Source organism: Solea solea, chromosome 1 (assembly GCF_958295425.1).
Source record: "Solea solea chromosome 1, fSolSol10.1, whole genome shotgun sequence".
Taxonomy (NCBI): domain Eukaryota; kingdom Metazoa; phylum Chordata; class Actinopteri; order Pleuronectiformes; family Soleidae; genus Solea; species Solea solea.
In genome coordinates, this window is record NC_081134.1 from 21,153,141 (window position 1) to 21,179,514 (window position 26,374).

The following is a 26,374-nucleotide window of genomic DNA, read 5'->3' on the forward strand; positions in this document are numbered from 1 at the left end:
ACATGAATATAGAACAACATAAAGAGTCTGGATTTTTTTCAGTTTTCACAAAAGTTCACATTTCAGTCACACAAAGGCCGCACGAGAGACCCAGTCCTCAAAAACAAGAACATTCGACATAGAAATGATCATTTTTCACCCAAACCAATGTTCTTTACATTTTCAATCTTACAATGCTCCTTAAAAAAACCTTTATGTAAGACAAGTTAACAATCCGGCAGGTGACTTTCTCAGTGCAGCAGTGTGTGCAGTGCACACTTTGTCGGTGTTTGAATAAGAAATGCAAGAGATATAAGTGGAAATCTCATTGCTGTGTTTGATTGTATAGAGTGTACAATATGTGCAGTTCTATGAGGTTATATCATGTTCTTCTTACAAACCGTTTATTACGACATTGTCACCTCCCATTATTGAACAGGTACGGGTTTAGTTTTGTCAGATAAAGTTTTGGAGTCCACCTGTGTACAGAGGAGCAGACCTCATAGACCTCGTAATCCTCATAGATCTCAAAGACCTCATAGACCTCAAAGACCTCGTAGACCTCGTAGACCTCAAAGACCTCATAGACCTCGTAGACCTCTAGACCTCAAATACCTCATATACCTCAAATACCTCATAGACCTCGTAGACCTCGTAGACCTTAAAGACCTCATAGAACCTTTGATAGGTCAGTTGGAAGAACTTAACATGGTGGGACAATATAGTTCAATATGGTTCAAATCTGGCTTGAAGGTTTTTTTTATAGCTGTAATAACAAATATGTACTATATGCAACTGCATAAGGTGGCATTACAGTCACCTTACAATGCATTTGTAACATTTTGGCAACATTTTTCCATCATGGTAAACTTCAGTTTGGTACAGTATGGTACGGTTTGGACCGGTGAAGACCCGGGTCAGGCTTGTGCTTGTACTTTACTTGGTAGGCGGGGTGTGGGCTGTACTCGAGATATGTAGCGTGAAGTTAAAGCAGTGCAACAACACAACAGACAACAAAGGATGACGTCCCAGCAGCTTGTTTATTTTTGTCTCAAGACTTTTCGCCCAACCAGCTGACTGTCGCAGGGTCGAGCTCCTGTCTTACCATTACTTTGAAACACCAAGAGAAGACTAATGAAGAATGGAACAGCTGGGGCAAGTTATTGTGGTATTACTTGGTGGAAACACGACGACTGTGACGTGACGTTATGATCAGTTTTACAAGATGATGATGCACTTATATATATATATCTCTATGAAAAAATCCTTCGAGCCGGAGTTGAACCAGCGACCTAAGGATGTCTGCACTGACTATCTCTCCTACAGTCCTCCGCTCTACCAACTGAGCTATCGAAGGGACACACTTCGGGTACTTGTGACTGCATCATTCTCTTCCCTTGTGGTAGAAATAACATACTGTGCACTTTAATATGAGATATTAACCTGAAGTTTGTTTTGTTTTATTCCACAGCAACGTAATAATGAGTGACACAGAACTCACATCCCCAGACTGAGTAAAAACCCGTTCCCAGCGCCAAACTATCATTCATCACAGATGACAGATAAACACCACGACAGGAAACAGGAGCTGAGGTAGAAACATTTGCATGAGGCCAACATTAATTTTCTGCGACTGCACTTGGCTCGGCAGCGAGGGGAAATAATTGTCCTGACAGGGACCTGGTGCACACAAGTATTTGTCTGGCACGTACGTGTACTGACTGACAGGGGAGAAAATGATTTGTCATGTTGTTATTTACAAGCGAGCACCTGTTGGTGAGGACCGGGAGGAGGTGGAGAGCAGGATATCTGTGTCTCTGCAGGGAGTTTGTGTTGTTGCTTCTGTCTGATTGCCAGCGTGTGAGGATGTGTTTCTGTGAAGCCGGGAGAGGCTGATATTGTTTTCTCATCACCTGAAAACTTCCACTGTCCAGTCCATTGTAACATGAGCCACGCTGTGCATCTCTATTACAGTTAGACTGACTTTTTTTCTTGTTTCTTTTAACCTAATTCAACCTGAATCTCTAGAATACTAGAAACATGTGGTTTACAGCAGGGTTTCTCAATCTTGGTCCTGGGGAGCCACTGCCCTGCATATTTTAAAGCAGAGGTCTCAAACATGTGGCCCACCACTTAATATCAAGTTATAATGACTTACTTCCATGTGTTTTTGATTCATTTTGCATCATAAATATGTTTTTGTTGTGAACTATACATTGTTCCGCGTCACCAAAAACACTTTTATTGTGAAATTCTGTAAAATATTGTCACAAATGACTGGAGTAGACACTTGTGACCCCTGTTTTCGTGACACACCTGATTCAAATATCAGGCTTCTGCGGTGCCTGCATTTGAATTAGGTGTGTTGGAGCAAGGAAAGATCTAAAACATGCAGGGCAGTGGCTCCTCAGGACCAGGATTAAGAAACCCTGGTTTACAGGATTGATCGAATTTCTAGATCAAACTTGTGTGGCCACAGATCCTGTCCACCTGTGGTAATATAACAATGACAGTTGTTCTCAAACGTGTCTCAGCCAGCTTGTCCATGTGGGCCCATGAGGGTTATATATGGGCTGACAATATGGGTCCCAAGTGGGTTTGTCCATGGTGACGCCACCCGTGTTTGCCCACTTTAAGCTCACGCCCATTCCGACTACTTGGTTAGAAGACATTTTGCAGGTCCCATATGGTTTCAGTAGCATAAGGCTACTAGATGGGAAGCCCATGTGGGCAAACATGGGAGGAGCCACCATGGAAACCAAGGACAAACCACATTAACATGCTGGATCATTTGAGAACAAGTTTCAGAGAATCTGCAAGGGTTTGGTATCATTGTTTTGCTTTTTATCCACACAGAACCAGTGTTTTGTGAGTCCCACAATGATGATTTTGGAAAACGGTGGGGGGGGGGGGGGGGGGGTGGAACCTCAATACCCCACCCTTACCTTTTTGCGTATATCACCGTAATTCAAATTGGGGAAAAGATCACAGTCATCTTCTTCTTGTGTTTGGATTTTGTTTGGCCTCATGGCCTTTTATGTTACTAACAGTGTAATGAGCTCCTTCTCGGCCTGAACCACATCCCCTCCACAATGTTTAGTGAAAATCTGTTCATGTTTTGGAACCCTGCTAATAAACAAACCAACAGATGGACATGGGAACAGGTAAAAACTCTGAGAGAGAAACAATCTGTTTCTGAAAACGTTAACGTTGTCTTCAACGTAGATCACTACACCTTTGGACGGAGAACAAGTTTGGGTAAATATCAAACAGTGAAGTAAACATATGCGTCTGCTCAAAGTGAAACTGAAAACAGGGAAAGATTTGAATGCAGCAGTGAATTTGAGGGTCAGACGTGGAGACGGTGTGGCTGCTCCTCACCCACATCTCTGCTGCTTTGCTGTGGTGGAATGCTAATGATGGTGAATCACAGGTCTCTGGCTGATGAGCTGCAAGGAGTGAGGAAGTGAGAGGAGGACCACCCTGATCTCCTCGCCTGTCTCACTCTGAAACACTTTGCAGTGTAATTATATGGGAGGGACACTGCGTGTGTGTCAAATATGGATTAAGCTCCAAACACATGCTTGTGTCTGCGTGCCACAAAGCATGCACTTAAAGAAAACAACACCGTTTTTTAGTTTGTTTTACTCCTGACAAGTGAAGGGAAAATATAATGGAATTTTAAGTTTGCAGCTGCTGACTTGCACAGTCAAGTCGACGACGCTGCCAAGTGGACGACTGTCCTTGTCTCAGGATTCAAACACTAGTCTGGAATCATTTTATTGAATGAAATGTGTCCAATTCTGCAGTTTCCAGTTGTTCGCGTGTAGCCACTTGTTATGTTGACCATTCTTCAGTCTTTCCATCGTCCTTTAAATTAAAAATATCAAACGCTTTGACAGCATGTCATAACATGTTTGTAAACGTGTGAGCTGGATACTCAGTCGGTAGTTTAATAACATGTAACGACATTGCAATAAGATGTATATGAAAATAAACGTACTTAGCCTATTAATGTGTAATAACACGCTTATAAACATCATATGTGTGTATTCATGTACATTTATGAATCAAATGTGATTTTAAACCACAAAGAATGATGCTTGTAAACAAGATTAGTACCTTCCATATTTCAGCTGGGAGTTAAACATTTTAAAAACAGTGCAATATCAGTACATAAACTTAAAATATTTGTCATGACATGTTTATAACCACTTAAGAGGGTTATGAACACCTAATAACATGTTTATGACCACTTGATGTGTTTGTTACCTGTGTACGTAGCCTTCGATAGCTCAGATGGTAGAGTGGAGGACTGTAGAAGAGCTTAGCAATGCTGACATCCTTAGGTCGCTGGTTCAATTCCGGCTCGAAGGAGGATTTTATAGCTGATCTATATATCATAACATCTACATGCATAAGTTTGTATAAATTCAAACGAACAAACCATTTATAAAGTCATATGTCATTGTGTAATGACATATGACACCGAAGAGAGAGACTTTCAAACCTGTCATGCTTTTCATTACATTACATATTTTTTCAGCCATTTCTTTTTTTTTTTTTTTTTATTTAAGAAAAAGCTCCTATCACATCCCTTCGATAGCTCAGTTGGTAGAGCGGAGGACTGTAGGAAAACTAAACAGTGCTGACATCCTTAGGTCGCTGGTTCGACTCCGGCTCGAAGGAGCTTTTTATGGCTATGTATCAGTTACATGTCCATTCTATCCACCTTGAAAAAGCACACGTCACAATGAAAGTGACTAGTATTAGAAACTACAAACCTCTAAATGGCGTCCTCCCCATGAGTCTGCAGAAAGGAACCGGATTGCTGGACAACTCGACCAAGTTCGCCTCGGCTAGTATTCAATAAACCCGACAAAGCATAAGAGTATTCTTGGTTCTTGTGTAATCATGTAATCTCACCCTTGTTTTCCTGTAGTGTGTGATCGTATTTTACTTGTGTCTTGTGTGTTTGGTGTAACCATTCTGCGTCTGTGCTGCCGTCTTAGCCCGGTCACTCTCGAAAAAGGTTTTAAATTTCAATTAGTTTTTTTTACCTGGTTAAATAAAGAAAAAAAAAAAAAAAAAATGTAAAAGTGTGACCAGTAATGTCAGGACTCAGTAATGCCCTTTCTCAATATCCATACTTGTGCGTACTTGTCCGTACTCGCGTACTCCCGTACTTGTGATGCATACCAAGTATGCATCGGGTGGTGACTTCAGCGTACTTGGGAAAGCCATGTATCCCAGAATGCATTTCGGTGGAGCATAGCAGCAGATAATAGAAATATCAATCTGAAATAAATATTTTTCTGTGTCCCGGAACAAAGTTTTAACATCAAATGAGTCATTTAGAATTCAAACATGTGGTTTGTGTATGAAGATATGACGTATTTATAGTTTGGCAGCGACGTTTGTCGGAGGTGATCAGCTCCGCCTCTGCGGACGCTCGGCGCTCACTGTGCCCGGCACAGAGCAGCGTTACCTCGGCCTGTCCTGATGAAATGATCCGCTGGCTCAGACGTCGCTGTCATTAGATGCTCGGTGTGATCCATAGATTTGTTGTTGACGTGTTATTTTGTTTTTAAAGGTGACATCGAATGCTTGTATCACACATATATGTTAGTTATGGAGGTCTACTTACATATATTAACATGTTTTCATGATTAAAAACCTACTAATCGCTGCAAACCAGCCGATCAAAATATCTCCTCACTGACGCTCTCGTCAGCCGCGCTGTTTCAGACCAAACAGTTGCTGTGATTGGCCAGCCAACGAGAGCTTTACAACTGTCCTGTGATTCCAGGTACCTGGAAGTGACGTAATAGATAGGCCAGCTCTCAGATACACAGCTCCCCCTCTGGCACGGTGGATGCTCTGCATCTCAGCAGCTACAACGAGAGTAGTTCTTCTTCTTCTGCGGTTGAATGTACGCAACCGGATGTGCCTGGACTAGTGCCCGCACCGGGAGGCGCTACGGTGGTGAGGATTTCTGATGACGACATCAAATTAAGGAAGTGTCGATCCGCTTTGCAGAGCCCAGGAAAACAATACAACACTATTTTCTCAGCAGTGGCTGAACTGTTTGTTCTGAAACTTTAGGGTTTCATAAACGAGGTAATGACGCAGATACACACACAAACGCAGCGTTAATTGGAGCTTCCGGTCTATGTCACCTTCAATGGAAACGTTTTGACCTGACAGTTTGAAAGTTTGTATATTGTTAATGTTTTATTTATTTTAACTTTGAATTTTAGATTTATATTAAAGTCGCACGGTCATTGTATCTGTATTTAAAAATGTACATATATGTATGTGTATATATATATATATATATGTATACACAAACACACTACTCTACAATGCTGTAATATATCTATTTCCACATTGTACTGTATATTTTAATAAAAATAAATGAATAAATTAAGTTAAATATTATATATGTTCATTTATCAACAGAGAAACAGGAAGAAGGAAGTGGGGAACCAAAACAAAACAGAGGCCCTTACTCAATACTCAAGTATGCAAGGATGTACTTGCGTACTTGGGAAGTACACCTGGAGTACATACTTGCCAAGTACGGGAGTACACAAGCATGATTCTTCAATTGGAACAGCGGCGTACTTCCTTGTTCTACTGTTTGAATGGCGGGTGGCGCCAAGTGCTTAAGCCTCATTACCGCCACCTACAGTGTTGATGAATGAACACATGAGATACTTTTAATAAATGCACATATATTGTTATTATTTTCACATTTTCAATATTTAACTCCCAGTTTTCCCGGCTTTACCTGACCACACCCACGTCGTGTCCCTGCAGTTTTCACCAAGTCAACCTGTGTATACACACACACACACACACACACACACACACTGTATACTCCAGGGTCCTGTTGCAGGAAAGTTAAGACTTAAGAAAATCCAGGATATCTGAGAAAGTGGGCCTCAAGTTCATCCTGGCTTAGTCCGTCAAAAAAAACCCCGTGATTGTAAAACATGACACGTCAGGAATCGTTTCATGTAGCAGTTTATGTCCTCAGTGTCTTATTCTTGACTGAAGCCTCAGATAAGCTCCTTGGAACAGCTCACCTCTCTGCTGGCAACGTGTCCTCGTCCACGAAACCTCATATCTGTGTTTGCTGGATGGAGTAAACATCTGTATCTGCGGGAGCACGGATCCCACAGCTCGCCGTGGCCGTTCCGCTGTCTTTTTTTTTCTTTTCTTGAGAAGCTCCAGTGTTTTGTTTTAGAGAAAACACAAGTGAAAACAAACACGGCATTCAGAAGTATAGACAATGGCAGGGTGGCCGCGGCCAGAATGCTGCACATTCCTCCACATTTCAGCTAATATTCTGGGAGATTCTGTGCTGAATGTAATTACGAAGGGGAAATTACATTTTCCCACGTGCAGGGGGACGCAGGGATGGACTCTAATGCTCCCAAATTCACTCTGTTATTGTGGGAGTAGGACTAAATGCATTTCCCAGAATTCCAAAAGGCTCAGGTTTGACATGGACCGTATTTCCAGAGGGATTCATGGAGCTGGGCTGCACGGTTCTCTGCTAAACAGAACACACTGCATTCACTCTGCTTGCAAAGATATTAATTTATGAATTTTCCAGTGACAAACCATTAAAGTGTGAGCTCAGTGGCTGCAGGGAAGGTGAGCGCAGCTGTGAAACAGATGTGCACGAGGCCGTTTTAGCAAAGTAATGAACAAGTTTCCGACACACGGTCGGCTTCTGAGGGAGTTCACCCACGATACCTGATACAGATCGATGAACGTGGATTTCTGGAAAAGCAAAAGTGTTTGAGCATCGGGACGAGAATCATGTGACTGATGTGGTGACATCATGTCTACGGTCAACAAAGAACCACGTGAAATTTAGGTATGTATAAAGAGATCAAAGGTGAGGATGTTGTGAAAACCCATCACATGTCACTCACTCCTTCATAGGTTTTTTTCGTGTGCCACTGGATGAGACGGTGGACTTGGAACCGTCATGTGGAGGCACATAGATGACCATGCTTCCAGTCATAAACTAAACCAGCAATGGGTCTAATGTTTTATGTGGACTCAATCTCATGACAGATCTGTGGATCCATAAACAAGGACGTTTAAGTCTCATATAGACATAGACTAGAGAACCTGGAGAAAACCCACACACACACAATACGGGGAGAACATGCAAACTCCAGCGGTCCTTGTTCTGACCCAGATGCTTTTCATTTCTTCTTTTATTCAGCTAATGTTTTTTGTAGAGCGGAGGACTGTAGGAGTCAATCAACGTTGACATCCTTAGGTCGGTGGTTGGACTCTGGCTCAAAGGACGGTTTTATGACCAAACAATTTGATTGCACGATATCCATAAAGTTAACGTCATTGCCAACAACGCAGAACAGTTGTCGTATAAAATGAAACACTTGGTAAAGCTTCATACAGCAGGACCATCTCTAACATGTGGTGTACGCAAGCTTTTTCTGATGGTACTTGGAGGAAAATCACTGCATATACCAGAGTACGTGATTGGAGAAGGAGTCTGTAGCTGACGAAACCAGAGAACACCCCCCTCCCCCCCCCCCCCCCCCACACACACACACACACATACATGGGGAGAACATGCAAACTCCACACAGGAAGGTCGTGTTCCGACCGAGATTCTTTTTAGTACATATTTTTTCAGACAATTTTTTTTTGAAGAAAAATTGTACACCCATCCCTTCGATAGCTCAGTTGGTAGAGCGGAGGACTGTAGAACATATTCAATGCTGACATCCTTAGGTCGCTGGTTCGACTCCGGCTCGAAGGAACGTTTTACAACTGAAACTGACACAGGAAGTGCGTGTGAAACATGTAATTATGCGTCTATAAACATCAACGTGTGCACTCATAGTCAATATCTACATAAAATATAAACATATTCACATATTCATATACGCATTACAAGTGTATTGATATTATTGATATAGTAATTATCTATAAACGTTTTACTACATGTGTATACATGTGTTTTTTCCCACTGTTGCACATTTTACGTTTTATGTTTATAATATTTGTTGCATTGCTGCTATGTTAAAACAATTTCCCCTTGGGGATGAATAAAGTATTTCTATTCTATTCTATAAACCAACATTGATATAAGAACACATTCATAAACATGAGGTTTCGCGCATGAGGTCAACAAACACATGTAACCCTTCGATAGCTCAGTTGGTAGAGCGGAGGACTGTAGGAAAAGCACAGCTGATAGCAGAGCGGGTCAATGCTGACATCCTTAGGTCGCTGGTTCAAATCCGGCTCGAAGGAGGTTTTTATAGCTGAATCTCTAGCAGCTGAAGATGGGAGGGCCACTTGTAAGAGCATAGAAACACGTAATGTAGTGAAAAATAAAGATGCTTTCCTTTCCTTTAGAAAAAACTACTTGTGTTACTTACGCTTTCAAATCATAGGGTGACTTACACCTTCGGTCACATCTGTATTTTCTTTGGCTCAATGCTTGAAACCCGTTTATATTTTCATGCTTTATTATTTAATTTAGGTTCCACTGGTCCCCCCACTAGTTGGAGGTGACACACATGCACACACAGCCACAGTGTGTGCTCCTCAGATCAGTACATCACATGCTGGAGATGTGCGTAGTCCATCAAAAAAGGGCGTCAGCAGGAGCTGCACACACACAGTATGCTGCCTCATACAGGCACAAACAAGGTTTCGGCGTATTACACCTGCAGCCCTGCCACAGCTGCAGGTGTCTTATTGCGATTGATATCCTTAGGTCATGAGCAGGATGTTGACATATTGATATAGTTATCATCTATAAACGTGTTATTACACGTGTATAAAACAACATGGATTTAAGAACACATTCATAAACATGAGCTTTCGGCCATGAGGTCCAAGAACACATGTAACCCTTTGATAGCTCAGTTGGTAGAGTGGAGGACTGTAGAAGAAGCACAGCTGATAACAGAGCAGGTCAATGCTGACATCCTTAGGTCGCTGGTTCAAATCCGGCTCAAAGGAGGATTTTATAGCTGAATCTCTAGCACCTTAAAATGGGAGGGCCACTTGTAAGAGCATATAAACATGTAATGTTGTGAACAATATTAATTTGCGAGGTTTGTTCATGAGCAAGTGGAAGGCCACGTGGCAATTTGTCAAAGCCTTTGCAAACTGTTTTAATTTAGCACTATAACACTAACTTGTTCTTGTAATGCCATGATGATGGAGAAGAGCACCATCCAGCTCCCAGTGATGAATAATGCAACCATCGCTAGTTGGTGAGTTAATAAAGGGAATTACATAGTATCTGTGCTCTGTTCTGTGTAGATATATTGCATATATATATAATACACTATGGTATACAAACAAAGTTATACTTTGAATATTTTTAGGTACTGTAAACGTCAAAAAAAGCAGGAGAAGAGTATGCTGGAGCAAGGCCTCTCTACTCTAAAGACCACCAATGTGAGCCAAGAGAGCTTGCCTCCAAAAAAAATTTGATATGACGTAAATAGAAGAATGTGTCCCTTCGATAGCTCAGTTGGTAGAGCGGAGGACTGTAGGAGATAATTAATGTTGACATCCTTTGGTCGCTGGTTCGACTCCGGCTCGAAGGACAGTTTTATGACCAAACAAAGTGGAAGGCCACGTGGCAATTTGTGGAACCCTTTTTATTAACTGTTTAATTTAGCATATAACACTAACTGGTACTAACATGACATAGTGATGCTGATCAACCCTCCATCTGACCTCGACAATTCGTTGTGGAATACCAGTTGTTGTTGTTGTATAATGACAAATAAAGATGCTTTCCTTTCCAAAAATTACTTTTGTTACTTACACTTTTAAATCATAGGGTGACTTACACCTTCTGTCACATCTGTCTTTTCTTTGGCTCAATGCTTGAATGACGTTTGTATTTAATGCTTTATTATTTAATTTAGGTTCCACTGGTCCCCCCACTAGTTGGAGGTGACACACACACACACACACAGCCACAGTTTGTGCTCCTCAGATCAGTACATCACATGTTGGAGATGTGCGTCCATCAAAAAAGGGCGTCAGCAGGAGCTGCATGAGCAGGATGTTAACATATTGATTACACGTGTATAAACCAACATGGATTTAAGAACACATTCATGAACATGACGTTTCGAGCATGAGGTCCACAAACACATGTAAGCCTTCGATAGCTCAGTTGGTAGAGCGGAGGACTGTAGGAGAAGCACAGCTGATAGCAGAGCAGGTCAATGCTGACATCCTTAGGTCGCTGGTTCAAATCCGGCTCGAAGGAGGTTTTTATAGCTAAATCTCCAGATGGATAGATAGATACTTTATTCATCTCACGGAGAAATTCACAGTTCATTTCATAGCAGCTGAAGATGGGAGGGCCACTTGTAAGATCATATAAACACGTAATGTAGTGAACAATATTAATTTGCATTGTTTGTTCATGAGCAAGTGGAAGGCCACATGGCCTTCCCAGCCTATTCCACAATCTGTCCTGCCTGCACCATAACCTCTGCTACCTGTGGTTCTTTCCAAACCAGCAGCTGATGTGCCATACACCAACTACTTGTGTTACGCTTTTAAATCATAGGGTGACTTACACCTTCTGTCACATCTGTCTTTTCTTTGGCTCAATGCTTGAAACACGTTTATATTTTTATGCTTTATTAGTGTCACCTCGACTGCTGAAGGCCTGCGCGCGGGAACTGGGTCACCCCCTTCAGCACATCTTCAACCTGAGCCTGGGACTGGGGAAGGTTCCCCAGCAGTGGAAGACATCGTGCATCATCCCAGTCCCAAAGAAACCCCATCCTGGAGAGATGAACGACTTCAGACCTGTGGCCCTGACGTCGCACGTGATGAAGACCATGGAACGACTGGTGCTTCATCACCTCAGGCCACAGACCTGCCATGCCCTTGACCCCCTACAGTTTGCTTACCGGGAAAAGGTGGGAGTGGAAGATGCCATCATCTTCCTGCAACATCGATCTCTCTCTCACCTGGACAGAGGCAGCGGTGCTGTGAGAATTACATTCTTGGATTTCTCCAGCGCCTTCAACACCATCCAGCCTCTGCTCCTGAGGGACAAGCTGTCCGGGATGGGAGTGGGTTCACACCTAGTTGCCTGGATAAGTGACTACCTGACCGGCCGACCCCAGTATGTGAGACTGGGGGAATGCAGGTCTGACATGGTGGTCAGCAACACGGGGGCGCCGCAGGGGACTGTGCTCTCTCCTGTCTTGTTTACCCTGTACACGTCTGACTTTCAGCACAACTCAGAGCTCTGCCATGTGCAGAAATTTGCGGACGACACAGCCATTGTTGGCTGTATCAGGAGCGGAAATGAGGATGAGTACAGGGAGCTCATCCAGGACTTCGTCAAATGGTGTGACAACAATCATCTGCTCCTAAACACCACCAAGACCAGGGAGATGGTTGTGGATTTCCGGAGATCCAGGGTGCACCCAGAACCAGTTCTTATCAAGGGGGACTGTGTGGAGGTGGTGCACACCTACAAATAATTGGGAGTACAGCTGGATGACAGGCTGGACTGGACCACCAACACAGATGCTCTGTGCAGGAAAGGACAGAGTCGTCTGTACTTCCTTAGAAGGCTGGCATCCTTCAACGTCTGCAGGAAGCTGCTACAGACCTTCTACCAGTCTGTGGTAGCGAGTGCCCTCCTGTACACAGTGGTGTGCTGGGGGTGCAGCCTCAAGAAGAAGGACGCTTCACGCCTGGACAAACTAATAAGGAAGGCAGGCTCTGTTGTAGGCACAGAACTGGACAGTCTGACATCGATAGCTGAGCGACGCACACTCAACAGGCTCCTGTCCATCATAGACAATCCACACCATCCACTACACAGCACCATACACAGACAGAGGAGCAGCTTCAGTGACAGACTGCTGTCAATGTCCTGCTCCACAGAAAGACTGAGGAGATCATTCCTCCCCCATGCCATCAGACTCTTCAACCTGCATCATACATGACACATACACGCAAGCACACATGTACATCTCATTCTACAACGCCTTTATATTTTTTATATATTTTTTCTTTTTTCCTTTTTATACATATGTTTCAGTTTATATTTAGACTGTACATAGACCTGCATGCCTCTTATGTTTCTATCGTGTAACATATTCTGGAGCTGCTGAACTGTGAATTTCTCTGTGAGATGAATAAAGTATCTATCTATCATCTATTTAATTTGGTTTCCACTGGTCCCCCCACTAGTTGGAGGTGACACACACACACAGCCACAGTTTGTGCTCCTCAGATCAGTACATGACATGTTGGAGATGTGCGTGGTCCATCAAAAAAGGGCGTCAGCAGGAGCTGCACACACACAGTATGCTGCCTCATACAGGCACAAACAAGGTTTTGGCGTATTACACCTGCAGGCCAGCCACAGCTGCACCTGTCTTATGGTGATTGATATCCTTAGGTCATGAGCAGGATGTTGACATATTGATATAGTTATCATCTATAAACATGTTATTACACGTGTATAAACCAACATTCATTTAAGAACACATTTATGAACATGGTGTTTCGGGCATGAGTTCCAAAAACACATGTAACCCTTCGATAGCTCAGTTGGTAGAGCGGAGGACTGTAGGAGAAGCACAGCTCATAGCAGAGCAGGTCAATGCTGACATCCTTAGGTCGCTGGTTCAAATCCGGCTCGAAGGAGGTTTTTATAGCTTTAAGCCCACATAGACCGGAAGCTCCAATTAACGCTGCGTTTGTGTGTGTGTATCTGTGCCATTACCTCGTTTATGAAACCCTAAAGTTTCAGAACAAACAGTTCAGCCACTGCCGAGAAAATAGTGTTGTATTGTTTTCCTGGGCTCTGCGAAGCGGATCGGCACTTCCTTAATTTGATGTCGTCATCAGAAATCCTCACCACCGTAGCGCCTCCTGGTGCGGGCACTAGTCCGGGCACATCCGGTTGTGTACATTCAACCGCAGAAGAAGAAGAACTACTCTCGTTGTAGCTGCTGTGATGCAGAGCATCCACCGTGCCAGAGGGGGAGCTGTGTATCTGAGAGCTGGCCTATCTATTACGTCACTTCCAGGTACCTGGCCAATCACAGGACAGTGGGAAAGCTCTCGTTGGCTGGCCAATCACAACACAGTCCACATTCTGGGGGTGTGGTTTTGGTCTGAAACAACGCGGCTGACGAGAGCGTCAGTGAGGAGATATTTTGATCGGCTCGTTTGCAGCGATTAGGAGGATTTTAACCATGAAAACAAGTTAATATATGTAAGTAGATCTCCATAACTAACATATATGTGTGATACAAGCATTCTATGTCACCTTTAATCTCTAGCGGCTGAAGATGGGAGGGCCACTTGTAAGAGCATATAAACACGTAATGTAGTGAACAATAATAATTTGCATAGTTTGTTCATGAGCAAGTGGAAGGCCACGTGGCAATTTGTGAAACCCTTTGCAAACTGTTTTAATTTAGCACTATAACACTAACTTGTTCTTGTAATGCCATGATGAGGGAGAAGACCACCATCCAGCTCCCAGTGATGAATAATGCAACCATCGCTAGTTGGTGAGTTGATAAAGGGAATAACATAGTATCTGTGCTCTGTTCTGTGTAGATATATTGCATATATATAATACACTATGGTATACAAACAAAGTTATACTTTGAATATTTTTAGGTACTGTAAACGTCAAAAAAAGCAGGAGAAGAGTATGCTGGAGCAAGGCCTCTCTCCTCTAAAGACCACCAATGTGAGCCAAGAGAGCTTGCCTCAAAAAATTTTTTTCGTATGACGTAAATAGAGTGATGCGTCCTTTCGATAGCTCAGATGGTAGAGCGGAGGACTGTAGGAGATAATTAATGTTGACATCCTTAGGTCACTGGTTAGACTCAGGCTCGAAGGATGGTTTTATGACCAAACTAAGTGGAAAGCCACGTGGCAATTTGTGGAACCCTTTTAATTAACTGTTTTAATTTAGCATGTAACACTAACTGGTACTAACATGACATAGTGATGCTGATCAACCCTCCATCTGACCTCAACATTTCGTTGTGCAATACCAGTTGTTGTTGTATAATGACAAATAAAGATGCTTTCCTTTCCTTTAGAAAAAAATACTTTTGTTACTTACGCTTTCAAATCATAGGGTGACTTACACCTTCTGTCACATCTGTCTTTCTTTGGCTCAATGCCTGGAACACGTTTATATTTTTATGCTTTATTATTTAATTTAGGTTCCACTGGTCCCCCCACTAGTTGGAGGTGACACACACACACACACACACACACACAGCCACAGATTGTGCTCCTCAGATCAGTTCATCACATGTTGGAGATGTGCGTAGTCCATCAAAAAAGGGCGCACAGTATGCTGCCTCATACAGGCACAAACAAGGTTTCGGCGTATTACACCTGCAGCCCAGCCACAGCTGCACCTGTCTTATGCTGATTGATATCATTAGGTCATGAGCAGGATGTTGACATATTGATATAGTTATCATCTATAAACATACTATTACACGTGTATAAACCAACATGGATTTAAGAACACATTCATAAACATGACGTTTAAGGCACGAGGTCCACAAACACAGGTAACCCTTCGATAGCTCAGTTGGTAGAGCGGAGGACTGTAGGAGAAGCACAGCTCATAGCAGAGCAGGTCAATGCTGACATCCTTAGGTCGCTGGTTCAAATCCGGCTCGAAGGAGTTTTTTATAGCTGAATCTCTAGCAGCTGTAGATGGGAGGGCCACTTGTAAGAGCATATAAACAGATAATGTAGTGAACAATATTAATTTGCATTGTTTGTTCATGAGCAAGTGGAAGGCCATGTGGCCTCCCCAGTCTGTACCACAACCTCTCCTGCCTGCACCACAACCTCTGCTCCCTGTGGTTCTTTCCAATCCGTCAGCTGATGTGCCATACACCACACAGCAATACCAAAAGAAAAAGATATTGCAAGATGAGAGTGGCAACAAAAAGAGGATGTACACTGAGAAGAGTGACACCATCACCTGCAAGCAGTGTATGCGGGCGCAAGACCCTGCCACCCACCAACAGTACTTTGGCAATTGGTACTGCCAAGCCACAGCCTCTACAACTGAGGCTGAGTGGAAGGCTTCATTTGAAGCCCGGGGTTATGGCAAAAAGAAAGATGTTCCACCTCAGTAATTTTGTATATTGTATTCACTTATCTATATTAAATATATTCTATTCTAGTTATAATCATGTTCATAATAATAATAATAATAATAATAAGAATCTATTCTCTTTATTCGATTATATTCTGTTGTGGTACTATGTGTAATTTTATTTAATTAATTGGTTAGGATTTCACGGATCCCGGAGAAGGCCAAGCTATGTGTTTTGGTTTGGAGAGTGATGGGCAAATTGACCAATCACGGTTTGATTTTAAGTGGGTGGGCCAAAAACAAAAGATCCGAGGCCTTTGTGAAGTCCTAACAGCTGGAATTAAAAGAAAAGGTTATGAAAGTGGAAAGGCATTTCAAGACCGAAAATTCTTATTAGTTGGAGAAGTGCAAACTGTGCAAAAGCCAGTGAAAACTACGGGCTGCACTTTGACTTCCCCACGCTCAAGATTGAACTGACAGTCATGTACAAACTTTGGCAAACTTTGAGGTAAGGAGCCCATCAGACCTGCTGCACTTTCTGACACTTAACGAGCTGACTGAGAGCATGCCGCAGCTGTATCCCCTCACCTGTCCACCGTTGAGCGGTCTTACTCGGCTCTGAAGTGAATCAAGACGCACACCGGAAATGGTACTGGACAGGATAGCCTGGGAGCTTTGGTACTGATGTCCATAGAGAAAGGACTTCTTTTGGAGCTCAAGTCAAAGGACGAGCTTTACTATGCTGCCATCGCCCACTTCACAAGGAAAGAGACAGACGAATGGATTTCGCTTTCATGTAAGGTAGGCCTATGCTGTAAGCCACATCAAGGGCGGCACTTTGTTTATAAAAGTGCCGGGGACAATAACCATAGCTTAAGTGTGGTTTGAAAAGGACTGGGTACTTCATCTGTTTGACGTTTCATTACAATGTATGCACTGCATTACAGTGTATTGAGTGACACTCAATAAGGAAAAATAACACATGCACATACAAAAAACTGAGAATGTGCGGAAGGATCCCCTCACGGGTGCTCTCCCCGCCCCCCGGAGGACTGTGCCATGCAGCGAAAGAGATGGTCGACACGCACTGGCCGAGTTGGGATCCTGGAGGAGCCGGGCACGCCACACTTCATTGTATATTAAAAAATAGTCTTTGCATTACTAGCTTGTGAGGATGCTCATGAATTGCTGCCTCATACAGGCAAAAACAAGGTTTGGGTGTATTACACCTGCAGCCCAGCCACAGCTGCACCTGTCTTATTGCGATTGATATCCTTAGGTCATGAGCAGGATGTTATTACACGTGTATAAACCAACATGGATTTTAGAACACATTCATAAACATGACGTTTGGGGCATGAGGTCCACAAAGCTAAAAGGACTGCTAAGCAGGTCCTAACACATTCCTAACAGGTCCTAACACATTCCTAACACAATCCTAACAAATCCTATCAAAGTCCTAACAAGTCCTAACAAAGTCCTAACAGGTCCTAACAAAGTCCTAACAAAATTCTAAGACCTCCCCCTCCGTTCACGATGGAGCAAAAGAGCCAATTAGATTCTAAGATAAGTCTGTGTGGGCGGGACATCACCCACCCGGTGGATGAGTGACCGTTGCTAGCTGCTGATTGGACGGCTACGGTGTTCAGCGTGAAACTTTTTACGCTCAATCATTCGTTCTGATTTACCGAAAGCTGACAAGTAAGTATTAAAATTAACATCTTAAACTATGTGTTGTTTCGGTGACATGATATTGAAACTGTACTGTTATATTTTCAATCCAAGGATATAAGGTCCGGTCTCGGTCCGAGGTAAATAAAAAAAATTACCGCCGTTAACGTTGACGCCGGTGGTGACGTGTGTAGGCAAACCGAGCCGTCCTGCGGCGCAGCGATACAGGACTAAAGTGTGTGTGTGTGTGCGCGCGCGCTGTTTCTCTCTTTTCTCTCTATGTGATTTTGTTTTTTGTGTTTTCTCTCATGCCCTCCCTGATCTTTCAGTTGTTTTTTTTGTTTTGATTTGTGTAGTGCTTTGTATTTCTCTGTTTCTCTGTAAATAATTACTTACATGTTTAAAACATATTTTTTGTGTCAAATTTGTACTTCACAGGAGATATATTGTGTTTAAAGTTTAAAGAAAGCAATTAAACTAAAGTCTTTGAATTTAAATATACCTTTTGACATTCATTCCATGATTTTATATAAATAAATATCTGTTATAAGCTTCAGGTTTATTTTCTTCAGCACCAGCATCAGCACCCACCATGGACAGATAACCTTGTGGCGATTAATCGCAATTAATTACAGAAAATTGTGCGATTAATCTGTTCTTTTATAATCGTGTGATGTCACGTCAGTAAAACCCAAGGCTATGATTAAACTAATTTCTGAATTTCTGAAATTGCTGCTTGTACAAGGTATAACCTACTATTCCTGATATCTCTATATCTTAGTTTTTTTTAAATATATTTTTCCTTGAATTACTGATTTTTTTATGTCCTTATCTGTAGACATGACGAAGACTGGAAAAATAGACTCATACTGGGAAGGTGTGATGACCCTGTATGCTCAGGGGAAACATACATTTTCAACAGGCCGGAGACCGGGAGGGAGAAGATGGAGGGCGGTAATGGAGCGGATTACTGCTTGTCCCCTGACCCCTGTGTTCGGTCAAATTCCCCGTAAATTTGACATTTTTGGGAAAATTATCCTCTGCAAGTGCGGCTATCATGAGGTAGGTGATATATACAACAATTGGTGTTAAGCTATATCCATTATGAACCCCACTCCCTCCCATGCTATATTGCCTAAACATTTAATCTGTGATACAAATACACTGATTTGTCAGTGTCTAACAGTGTGAGTACATAATTATTTGGATGCAGACCACTGTCAGGCTTAAGGGAAATGTACTGTTAATGTAAACCCAGTTTTGTTCTCCCCAGTCACCAGAGAAGGCTGGAACAGCATCAGCCAGTTCACGTCAGCTGAGTGCCCAAGGGGCAAGTGCTGCAGCTGGAAGAGCTCCTGGTGTACCAGCCAGCACAAGTGCAGCAGGTGGACAATCTACAAGTTCACAGGACAGTGTAGTACAGAAAGCCCCAGCTCTCTGCAGGATGAGCGAGGGGAAGTCTATCACATGCTCACTGTGTAGTCGGGAGGTGATGGGTGAGGACTACACACAGCACCTGTCAGACTACCATGTCCAGGAGCAGTGTGAGCAGTGTGGTGAAAAGGTCTGGGGAGCTGCTGGATTATCACAGCACATAGAGAATGCTCACCTTTTGAGCTGTCCAACAGAACTCACAGATGTTCCGACTCCAACAGAACAAGACACAGAAACACCGGCGCTACAGCAACACAGCAACCAACCAGTCATTCCAGTCCCTGCTCCTGCCCTTCCCAAAGCCAAGGAGACATCATTAGCCCCTGCTCTTTCCACAGCCCAACAGATGTCACCGGCGGCACCACAACGACACCTCCTCACTCTGCGGCCTCCTCAAGTGGACTGGGTGAGTTTTCTGCCAAAGCAGTTCTCAAAGGTAATCAATCAGGCTGACCAGGAGTGGATCGCACAAATTCGTTATGAAAGAACAGGACAGCTTAGGCAAAGCCTCACACAGAACTGGTACCATCCTCCAAGCACCCCTAGATCCACCTCACCTCCAGATCCACTTCACTATTTTAGGCAGCGTATGTTCCTGTGGGCTCCAATGAGGATGTGGGGCATTCCTCTTAAATGCACACAGTGCAAAAAGAAGATGCACCACATTTACACAAAAGTGAGAGAGGTGATAGATGTGGACTCCAGATATTATCTGGTTGGTGGAGACTACCCAAGGTGCAGTAACTGCATGATCCCTGTCTGCCCTTGGAGTAGTGAGATCTTGCAGCAGCTGGATCCCTCCCATCGTAACAAGTTTCCAGCTGTCCTAACAACAAAGCTGGCACTGGACAGGAAGTGTGTCACAATGTTGCGTCCACGCACAGTAGGGAACAGCTCCAGCTATCTGCAACAAGCCTTGCAGGAGGTACACAGCGAGGAGTGGGCAAGGTGGACTATCGACTACCTCACTGATTGTGAGGTCCATAAAAAGTCCTGTGTCCTCACCCAGTCCGAACCTGTATACCAACAGCCACCTCCCTTCTGTCCTCTGCCCCTGGCTCAGTGGTTTGAAACTGTCCACGCAAATGAGATTCTTGACCACCTGGACGAGTTGAAAGGTGTGATCACCTCAACTTATGGCAGAATCTTAAAGCTTGACTCCACCAAGAAGGTAAAAGTAAATTCATGTAAACTTGATTCATCCGTGTTTATTAGTATTTCCAATGATTTTTGAGATGTATTTGCTAATGTTTTTTGTAGATCACTAAAAAGCTTGCAGGTGGTATTGAGAACACAGCCATGTGGATGACCAATATTGGGAATGAACTTGGCCAAGTTCTAAATTCAGTGCTGACCACTGGTGAGGGGGCTGGCTTTGATGACCTGTGCCAAGGCGTTGTCCGGAGGTACAGGGATGCTGGTGAGCCAGAGCCAGAGGCCATATATGTGGACAGGGACTGCTGCAGTGAGTCAGGTGTGTTGCCTTCAATTTGTGCTGTGATGTGAATTTGCTATGTTTGATAAACAGTTTCAGCAGGATATTGATGTGATTGGTAATGGGCTAACTGGAAACAATCAGAATTACACTTGCATTTATGGCAAGTTGTTTTTTATAGGGGTGAGCGCGGTTCTTGACTGGTTTCGTCCATGGACATCCACAGTGAGACTGGATGTCTTTCATTTCATGAGGCGTTTCACCAAGGGTCTGACCACTGAGCACCATCCACTATATGGCACGTTCTGCTCAAAACTGTCCAGCTGTATTTTCGAGTGGGACAAGGCTGACATAGATAACCTGAAACAGGCGAAGAGGGCAGAGCTGGTGAAGAAACACCAGGGTCACACTCCTACTCACAGCCAGGTGTTAGCAAGCATCACCTCTAGTGAACTGGCCAAGCACTGCCGCAGGAGAACCCAAGGGGTTGAGGAGACTCGCACCCTCATCCAACAACTCCTGGACTCCATGTGGGACCTCACAGACACCTTAGGGTTGCCTCTCATCAATCATGAGAGCATGTCTCATGTGTGGGAGATGCAACAGCATCACTTGCCCTGCATCCAGGATCCACCTGGTGTACAGTTGTACACAAACACAGGATCCAGGTTGGAGAAGGGCGATAAAGTGCTTGACGTCCTGAGATGTGGCAGAGGGTCCTCATAAGCACCAATGTGGTTTCATCCCAGGCAAGTTTAAACTCTAAACATTTTGAATATTTTGTTAATGAATGCTGTGTATTAAGCTGTGATTAAGCTGTGTATTTAGTATTAAAATCTGTATTTATTATTACACTAAGGTCCATGTTGCAATTTATTTTGAATGTTATATCTTCCTTGTAAGTTGCTTTGGATAAAAACGTCTGCTAAATGACTTAACATTTTATTTTTTTGTTGTCACCAATACTTTTGTCTTGCCAGGGTGGAGATGTAATGCGCTGCATACACAAATGTATATGCTTGAGGGGGTGTCCAGATGGAACACTAATCGGGCTCAGCAGGCTCTGAATATGAGCGTAACGTAACCATCCATAATAATCTATTCTCTTTATTCGATTATATTCTGTTGTGGTACTATGTGTAATTTTATTTAATTAATTGATTAGGATTTCTCGAAATCCCGGAGAAGGCCAAGCTATGTGTTTTGGTTTGGAGAGTGATGGGCAAATTGACCAATCACGGTTTGATTTTAAGTGGGTGGGCCAAAAACAAAAGATCCGAGGCCTTTGTGAAGTCCTAACAGCTGGAATTAAAAGAAAAGGTTATGAAAGTGGAAAGGCATTTCAAGACCGAAAATTCTTATTAGTTGGAGAAGTGCAAACTGTGCAAAAGCCAGTGAAAACTACTGGCTGCATTTTGACTTCCCCATGCTCAAGATTGAACTGACAGTCATGTACAAACTTTTGCAAACTTTGAGGTAAGGAGCCCATCAGACCTGCTGTACTTTCTGACACTTAACGAGCTGACTGAGAGCATGCCGCAGCTGTATCCCCTCACCTGTCCACCGTTGAGCGGTCTTACTCGGCTCTGAAGTGAATCAAGACGCACACCAGAAATGGTACTGGACAGGATAGCCTGGGAGCTTTGGTACTGATGTCCATAGAGAAAGGACTTCTTTTGGAGCTCAAGTCAAAGGACGAGCTTTACATGCTGCCATCGCCCACTTCACAAGGAAAGAGACAGACGAATGGATTTCGCTTTCATGTAAGGTAGGCCTATGCTGTAAGCGACATCAAGGGCGTCACTTTGTTTATAAAAGTGCCGGGGACAATAACCATAGCTTAAGTGTGGTTTGAAAAGTACTGGGTACTTCATCTGTTTGACGTTTCATTACAATATATACACTGCATTACAGTGTATTGAGTGACACTCCTATTAGGGAAAAGGAAAAATAACACATGCACATACAAAAAACTGAGACTGTGCGGAAGGATCCCTTCACGGGTCCTCTCCCCGCCCCCCGAGGACTGTGCCGTGCGGCGAAAGTGATGGCCGGCACGCACCGGCCCGAGGTGGGATCCTGGAGGAGCCGGGCACGCTACACTTCATTGTATATTAAAAAATAGTCTTTGTGTTACTAGCTTGTGCATTTGAAATTGTATTGTAGTTTGAGGATGCTCATGAATTTTTTCTTAATGGTTTGTTGTGCGCCATGATTTCATAGCACTGTCCATGGTGATGAAATGAGTGTCGGTGTCGGTGTCAGCAGCGTCACAGGGTGACCTCATTTTATATTTCCAGATTTTGGCTATGTTTGCTCTAAGTATGTTTATTTAATTTCAACTATGTAGCCATAATGGTCATTATGGTTTCATGAAGTTAATGTTGAGAATGTATCTTGTTGCGGGGAATGTTATTGATGATATGGTCTATTTGTTTACATCCTTGTCATCGTTAATTAAAGAATTGCAGTTGTTTAGTGCTTTCAATTCATCGTACTGTTGCTTTTTTCCCACGATAATTTATTTTCTCTACAATGATGGCTGAGGTGAAGGCCCAGCTGTAGTGCTCACGGTTTGCCACTGGAAACTGGAGAACCCGGAGAAAACGCACACACACGGGGAGAACATGCAAACTGACCCGGATGCTTTTATTTCTTCTATTATTCGCGTGTCCATTCGATAGCTCAGTTGGTAGAGCGGAGCATTTTACAGCTGAAGCTGACACAGGAAGTGCATGTGAAACATGTAATATACGTCTATAAACATCAATGTGTGCAGTCATAGTCATTCAATATCTACATATAATATAAACATGTTATTACATGTGTATAAACAGACATCTATGTAAGAACACATTTATAAAACTGTATTAACAACAGTTGGTAGTTCTCCACTTTTATAGCTCAGTTGAGCGGAGGACTTTAGGAGGAACAAACACAGCTGATATCCTTAGGTCGCTGGTTCAAAGCCGGCTCAAAGGAGGTTTTTATCAACCGTATCTAGTAATGGCTATAGATACACCATGCAATGTAGTGAATGTAGAATGCTGCCTCATACAGGCAAAAACAAGGTTTGGGTGTATTACAGCTGCACCTGACTTATTGCGATTGATATCCTTAGGTCATGAGAAGGATGTTGACATATTGATGTAGTTATCATCTATAAATAAACATGTTACTACACGTGTATAAACCAACATTCTTTTAAGAACACATTCATGAACATGACATTTAGCGCATGAGGTCCACAGACACAAGTAACCCTTCGATAGCTCAGTTGGTAGAGCGGAGGACTGTAGGAGAAGCACAGCTGATAACAGAGCAGGTCATTGCTGACATCCTTAGGTCGCTGGTTCAAATCCGGCTCGAAGGAGGTTTTTATAGCTGAATCTCTAGCAGCTGAAGATGGGAGGGCCACTTGTAAGAGCATATAAACAGATAATGTAGTGAACAATATTAATTTGCGTGGTTTGTTCATGAGCAAGTGTAAGGTCACGTGGCACTTTGTGAAACCCTTTGCAAACTGTTTTAATTTAGCACTATAACACTAACTTGTTCTTGTAATGCCATGATGATGGAGAAGACCACCATCCAGCTCCCAGTGATGAATAATGCAACCATCGCTAGTTGGTGAGTTAATAAAGGGAATAACATAGTATCTATGCTCTGTTCTGTGTAGATATATTGCATATATATAATACACTATGGTATATAAACAAAGTTATACTTTGAATATTTTTAGGTACTGTAAATGTCAAAAAAAGCAGGAGAAGAGTATGCTGGAGCAAGGCCTCTCTCCTCTAAAGACCACCAACGTGAGCCCAGAGAGCTTGCCTCAAATTTTTATTTCGTATGACATAAATAGCAAGAAGTGATCCTTCGATAGCTCAGTTGGTAGAGCGGAGGACTGTAGGAGATAATTAATGTTGACATCCTTAGATCGCTGGTTCGACTCCGGCTCGAAGGATGGTTTTATGACCAAACAAATGCATTTTTCAAAGGAAGTGCATGTGAAGCATGTAATTATACGTCTATAAACATCAATGTGTGCAGTGAAAGTCAATCAATATCTACGTATAATATAAACATGTTATTACACGTGTAAAAGGGCGTCAGCAGGAGCTGCACACACACAGTATGCTGCCTCATACAGGCACAAACAAGGTGTTATTACACACGTATAAACTAACATGGATTTAATAACACATTCATAAACACGACATTTCGAGCATGAGGTCCGATGACACATGCAACCCTTCGATAGCTCAGTTGGTAGAGCGGAGGACTGTAGGAAAAGCACAGCTGATAGCAGATCAATGCTGACATCCTTAGGTCGCTGGTTCAAATCCGGCTCGAAGGAGATCATTTATTATAACTATAAAACCTTAAGATGGGAGGAAGAGTGTAATCGTCCTCCACTGTTACTGATTTGTCGTGATTGTCATGGGGTTCTTGGACAAAGTTCTCTCTGGCCGAGCAAAGTCAGCTACACGTTTATTCTCTCATTGCCCACTTCCTCACAAAGACCTCACACACATAATTAGATTAAGATGGAGCGAGAGATGAGGTGACTTTCTACGTACTCCGGTCAAAGTACCACCAGATGAAACTGTTTCATCTGGTGCCACGAAACAGTTTCGTGGCACTAGCTTGTAAACCTATCAGTGCTTTGAGGAAATTAAAGTTACCATCACGTCATTTTCCACCGTCTTCTTCATCACAAAGGCGACACATCCTCCCGTCACGTTTGCTGTCAGCTGCCGGAAAGTGTTGGCACAACAGGATTAAGCTTCACTGGCACGGGTTCAACGCGCTCAGAGGCGTCGCAACTAATTTAGATCTTCCTCTCGCACCATTCTCACGCAAATAAAGCCTCTTGCTCCAGGCGACGCTTGTCAGAGCTGCCAGGAGAGAACGTGTCGGCCTCTCTCGTCTCTGTTGCTGCTCATCAGCCTGGCTACCTTCATCTGGATCTGTCTGTCTGTCTGTCTGTCTGTCAGAGCCTTACCGTTAATTTGTCAGCTAAGTGATTCGTTAGAAGAAGCCTATTGCAGCAGGAATGAAATTGTCATCATTTTTACATTTTCATCTGAGGCAGCTGGATTACGCTCATCCTGTTTCCATGCAGCGACCGCGTCATTTTAAAAAGATTTGTCGTGGTTATACGAGCACGAGATGGGAATGTCTGACTCCACTGCACTAGGTGGCGATATGCACCCCCTTTCAGCTCGATCATCAGCACGCCATTAACTTCAATATTTAATTCTGTAATCTGACGGAGCGTAATTCAGTTTCCTCATCAAACGGTCTGGATTTAACTTTCAGAATACAGGGATGGAAATTGTGGAACACGTCAGCTGTGAAAAACAATGACACCATATTAGTTTTTAAAATCATACAGGGTGTAATTTATGTCATTTTTTATTGTGGTGTTTTACTCTGACTTGTTTCATTTAACTTAAAGGGACCACCAACCCGTCCGTCTAAGGATGGAAATTAGCCTTTGGCTATAATCCTGTATATTTACATTCTTTGAAATGTTCATTGATATACACTTTCCCTTTTTGAAATAAATAAACTTCCTACTTGAAGTCCAGTTAGAGTCGAGCTGGATTTATCGTATACAACAGTAAGTCAACAGGATAAAATAATCCCTTTTTTTAGTCCCACATGAGTGAAACCTGCAGATTAGTTTAAAT

At 43.0% G+C, this 26,374-nt stretch overlaps 13 non-coding genes across 13 annotated transcripts; 12 read left to right on the forward strand and 1 right to left on the reverse strand.

Moving 5' to 3' along the window:
• Positions 1-1,243: 1,243 nt before the first annotated feature.
• trnay-gua (transfer RNA tyrosine (anticodon GUA)) lies at positions 1,244-1,336 on the reverse strand. Its single transcript has 2 exons — positions 1,300-1,336; positions 1,244-1,279 (listed from the first exon to the last, which is right to left on the reverse strand). It is a non-coding gene; the product is annotated as a tRNA-Tyr (tRNA).
• A 2,927-nt stretch (positions 1,337-4,263) lies between these two features.
• On the forward strand, positions 4,264-4,356 carry trnay-gua (transfer RNA tyrosine (anticodon GUA)). Its single transcript has 2 exons — positions 4,264-4,300; positions 4,321-4,356. It is a non-coding gene; the product is annotated as a tRNA-Tyr (tRNA).
• A 219-nt stretch (positions 4,357-4,575) lies between these two features.
• On the forward strand, positions 4,576-4,668 carry trnay-gua (transfer RNA tyrosine (anticodon GUA)). The gene is made up of 2 exons: positions 4,576-4,612; positions 4,633-4,668. It is a non-coding gene; the product is annotated as a tRNA-Tyr (tRNA).
• Positions 4,669-8,700: 4,032 nt separating this feature from the next.
• On the forward strand, positions 8,701-8,791 carry trnay-gua (transfer RNA tyrosine (anticodon GUA)). The gene is given in 2 exon segments: positions 8,701-8,737; positions 8,756-8,791. It is a non-coding gene; the product is annotated as a tRNA-Tyr (tRNA).
• Positions 8,792-9,177: 386 nt separating this feature from the next.
• Positions 9,178-9,288, forward strand: trnay-gua (transfer RNA tyrosine (anticodon GUA)). Its single transcript has 2 exons — positions 9,178-9,214; positions 9,253-9,288. It is a non-coding gene; the product is annotated as a tRNA-Tyr (tRNA).
• Positions 9,289-9,894: 606 nt separating this feature from the next.
• On the forward strand, positions 9,895-10,005 carry trnay-gua (transfer RNA tyrosine (anticodon GUA)). The gene is made up of 2 exons: positions 9,895-9,931; positions 9,970-10,005. It is a non-coding gene; the product is annotated as a tRNA-Tyr (tRNA).
• A 505-nt stretch (positions 10,006-10,510) lies between these two features.
• Positions 10,511-10,601, forward strand: trnay-gua (transfer RNA tyrosine (anticodon GUA)). Its single transcript is given in 2 exon segments — positions 10,511-10,547; positions 10,566-10,601. It is a non-coding gene; the product is annotated as a tRNA-Tyr (tRNA).
• A 566-nt stretch (positions 10,602-11,167) lies between these two features.
• On the forward strand, positions 11,168-11,278 carry trnay-gua (transfer RNA tyrosine (anticodon GUA)). The gene is made up of 2 exons: positions 11,168-11,204; positions 11,243-11,278. It is a non-coding gene; the product is annotated as a tRNA-Tyr (tRNA).
• Positions 11,279-13,581: 2,303 nt separating this feature from the next.
• On the forward strand, positions 13,582-13,692 carry trnay-gua (transfer RNA tyrosine (anticodon GUA)). Its single transcript has 2 exons — positions 13,582-13,618; positions 13,657-13,692. It is a non-coding gene; the product is annotated as a tRNA-Tyr (tRNA).
• Positions 13,693-15,601: 1,909 nt separating this feature from the next.
• Positions 15,602-15,712, forward strand: trnay-gua (transfer RNA tyrosine (anticodon GUA)). The gene is made up of 2 exons: positions 15,602-15,638; positions 15,677-15,712. It is a non-coding gene; the product is annotated as a tRNA-Tyr (tRNA).
• An 8,225-nt stretch (positions 15,713-23,937) lies between these two features.
• On the forward strand, positions 23,938-24,048 carry trnay-gua (transfer RNA tyrosine (anticodon GUA)). The gene is made up of 2 exons: positions 23,938-23,974; positions 24,013-24,048. It is a non-coding gene; the product is annotated as a tRNA-Tyr (tRNA).
• A 503-nt stretch (positions 24,049-24,551) lies between these two features.
• On the forward strand, positions 24,552-24,642 carry trnay-gua (transfer RNA tyrosine (anticodon GUA)). Its single transcript is given in 2 exon segments — positions 24,552-24,588; positions 24,607-24,642. It is a non-coding gene; the product is annotated as a tRNA-Tyr (tRNA).
• A 287-nt stretch (positions 24,643-24,929) lies between these two features.
• Positions 24,930-25,035, forward strand: trnay-gua (transfer RNA tyrosine (anticodon GUA)). The gene is made up of 2 exons: positions 24,930-24,966; positions 25,000-25,035. It is a non-coding gene; the product is annotated as a tRNA-Tyr (tRNA).
• Positions 25,036-26,374: the final 1,339 nt, after the last annotated feature.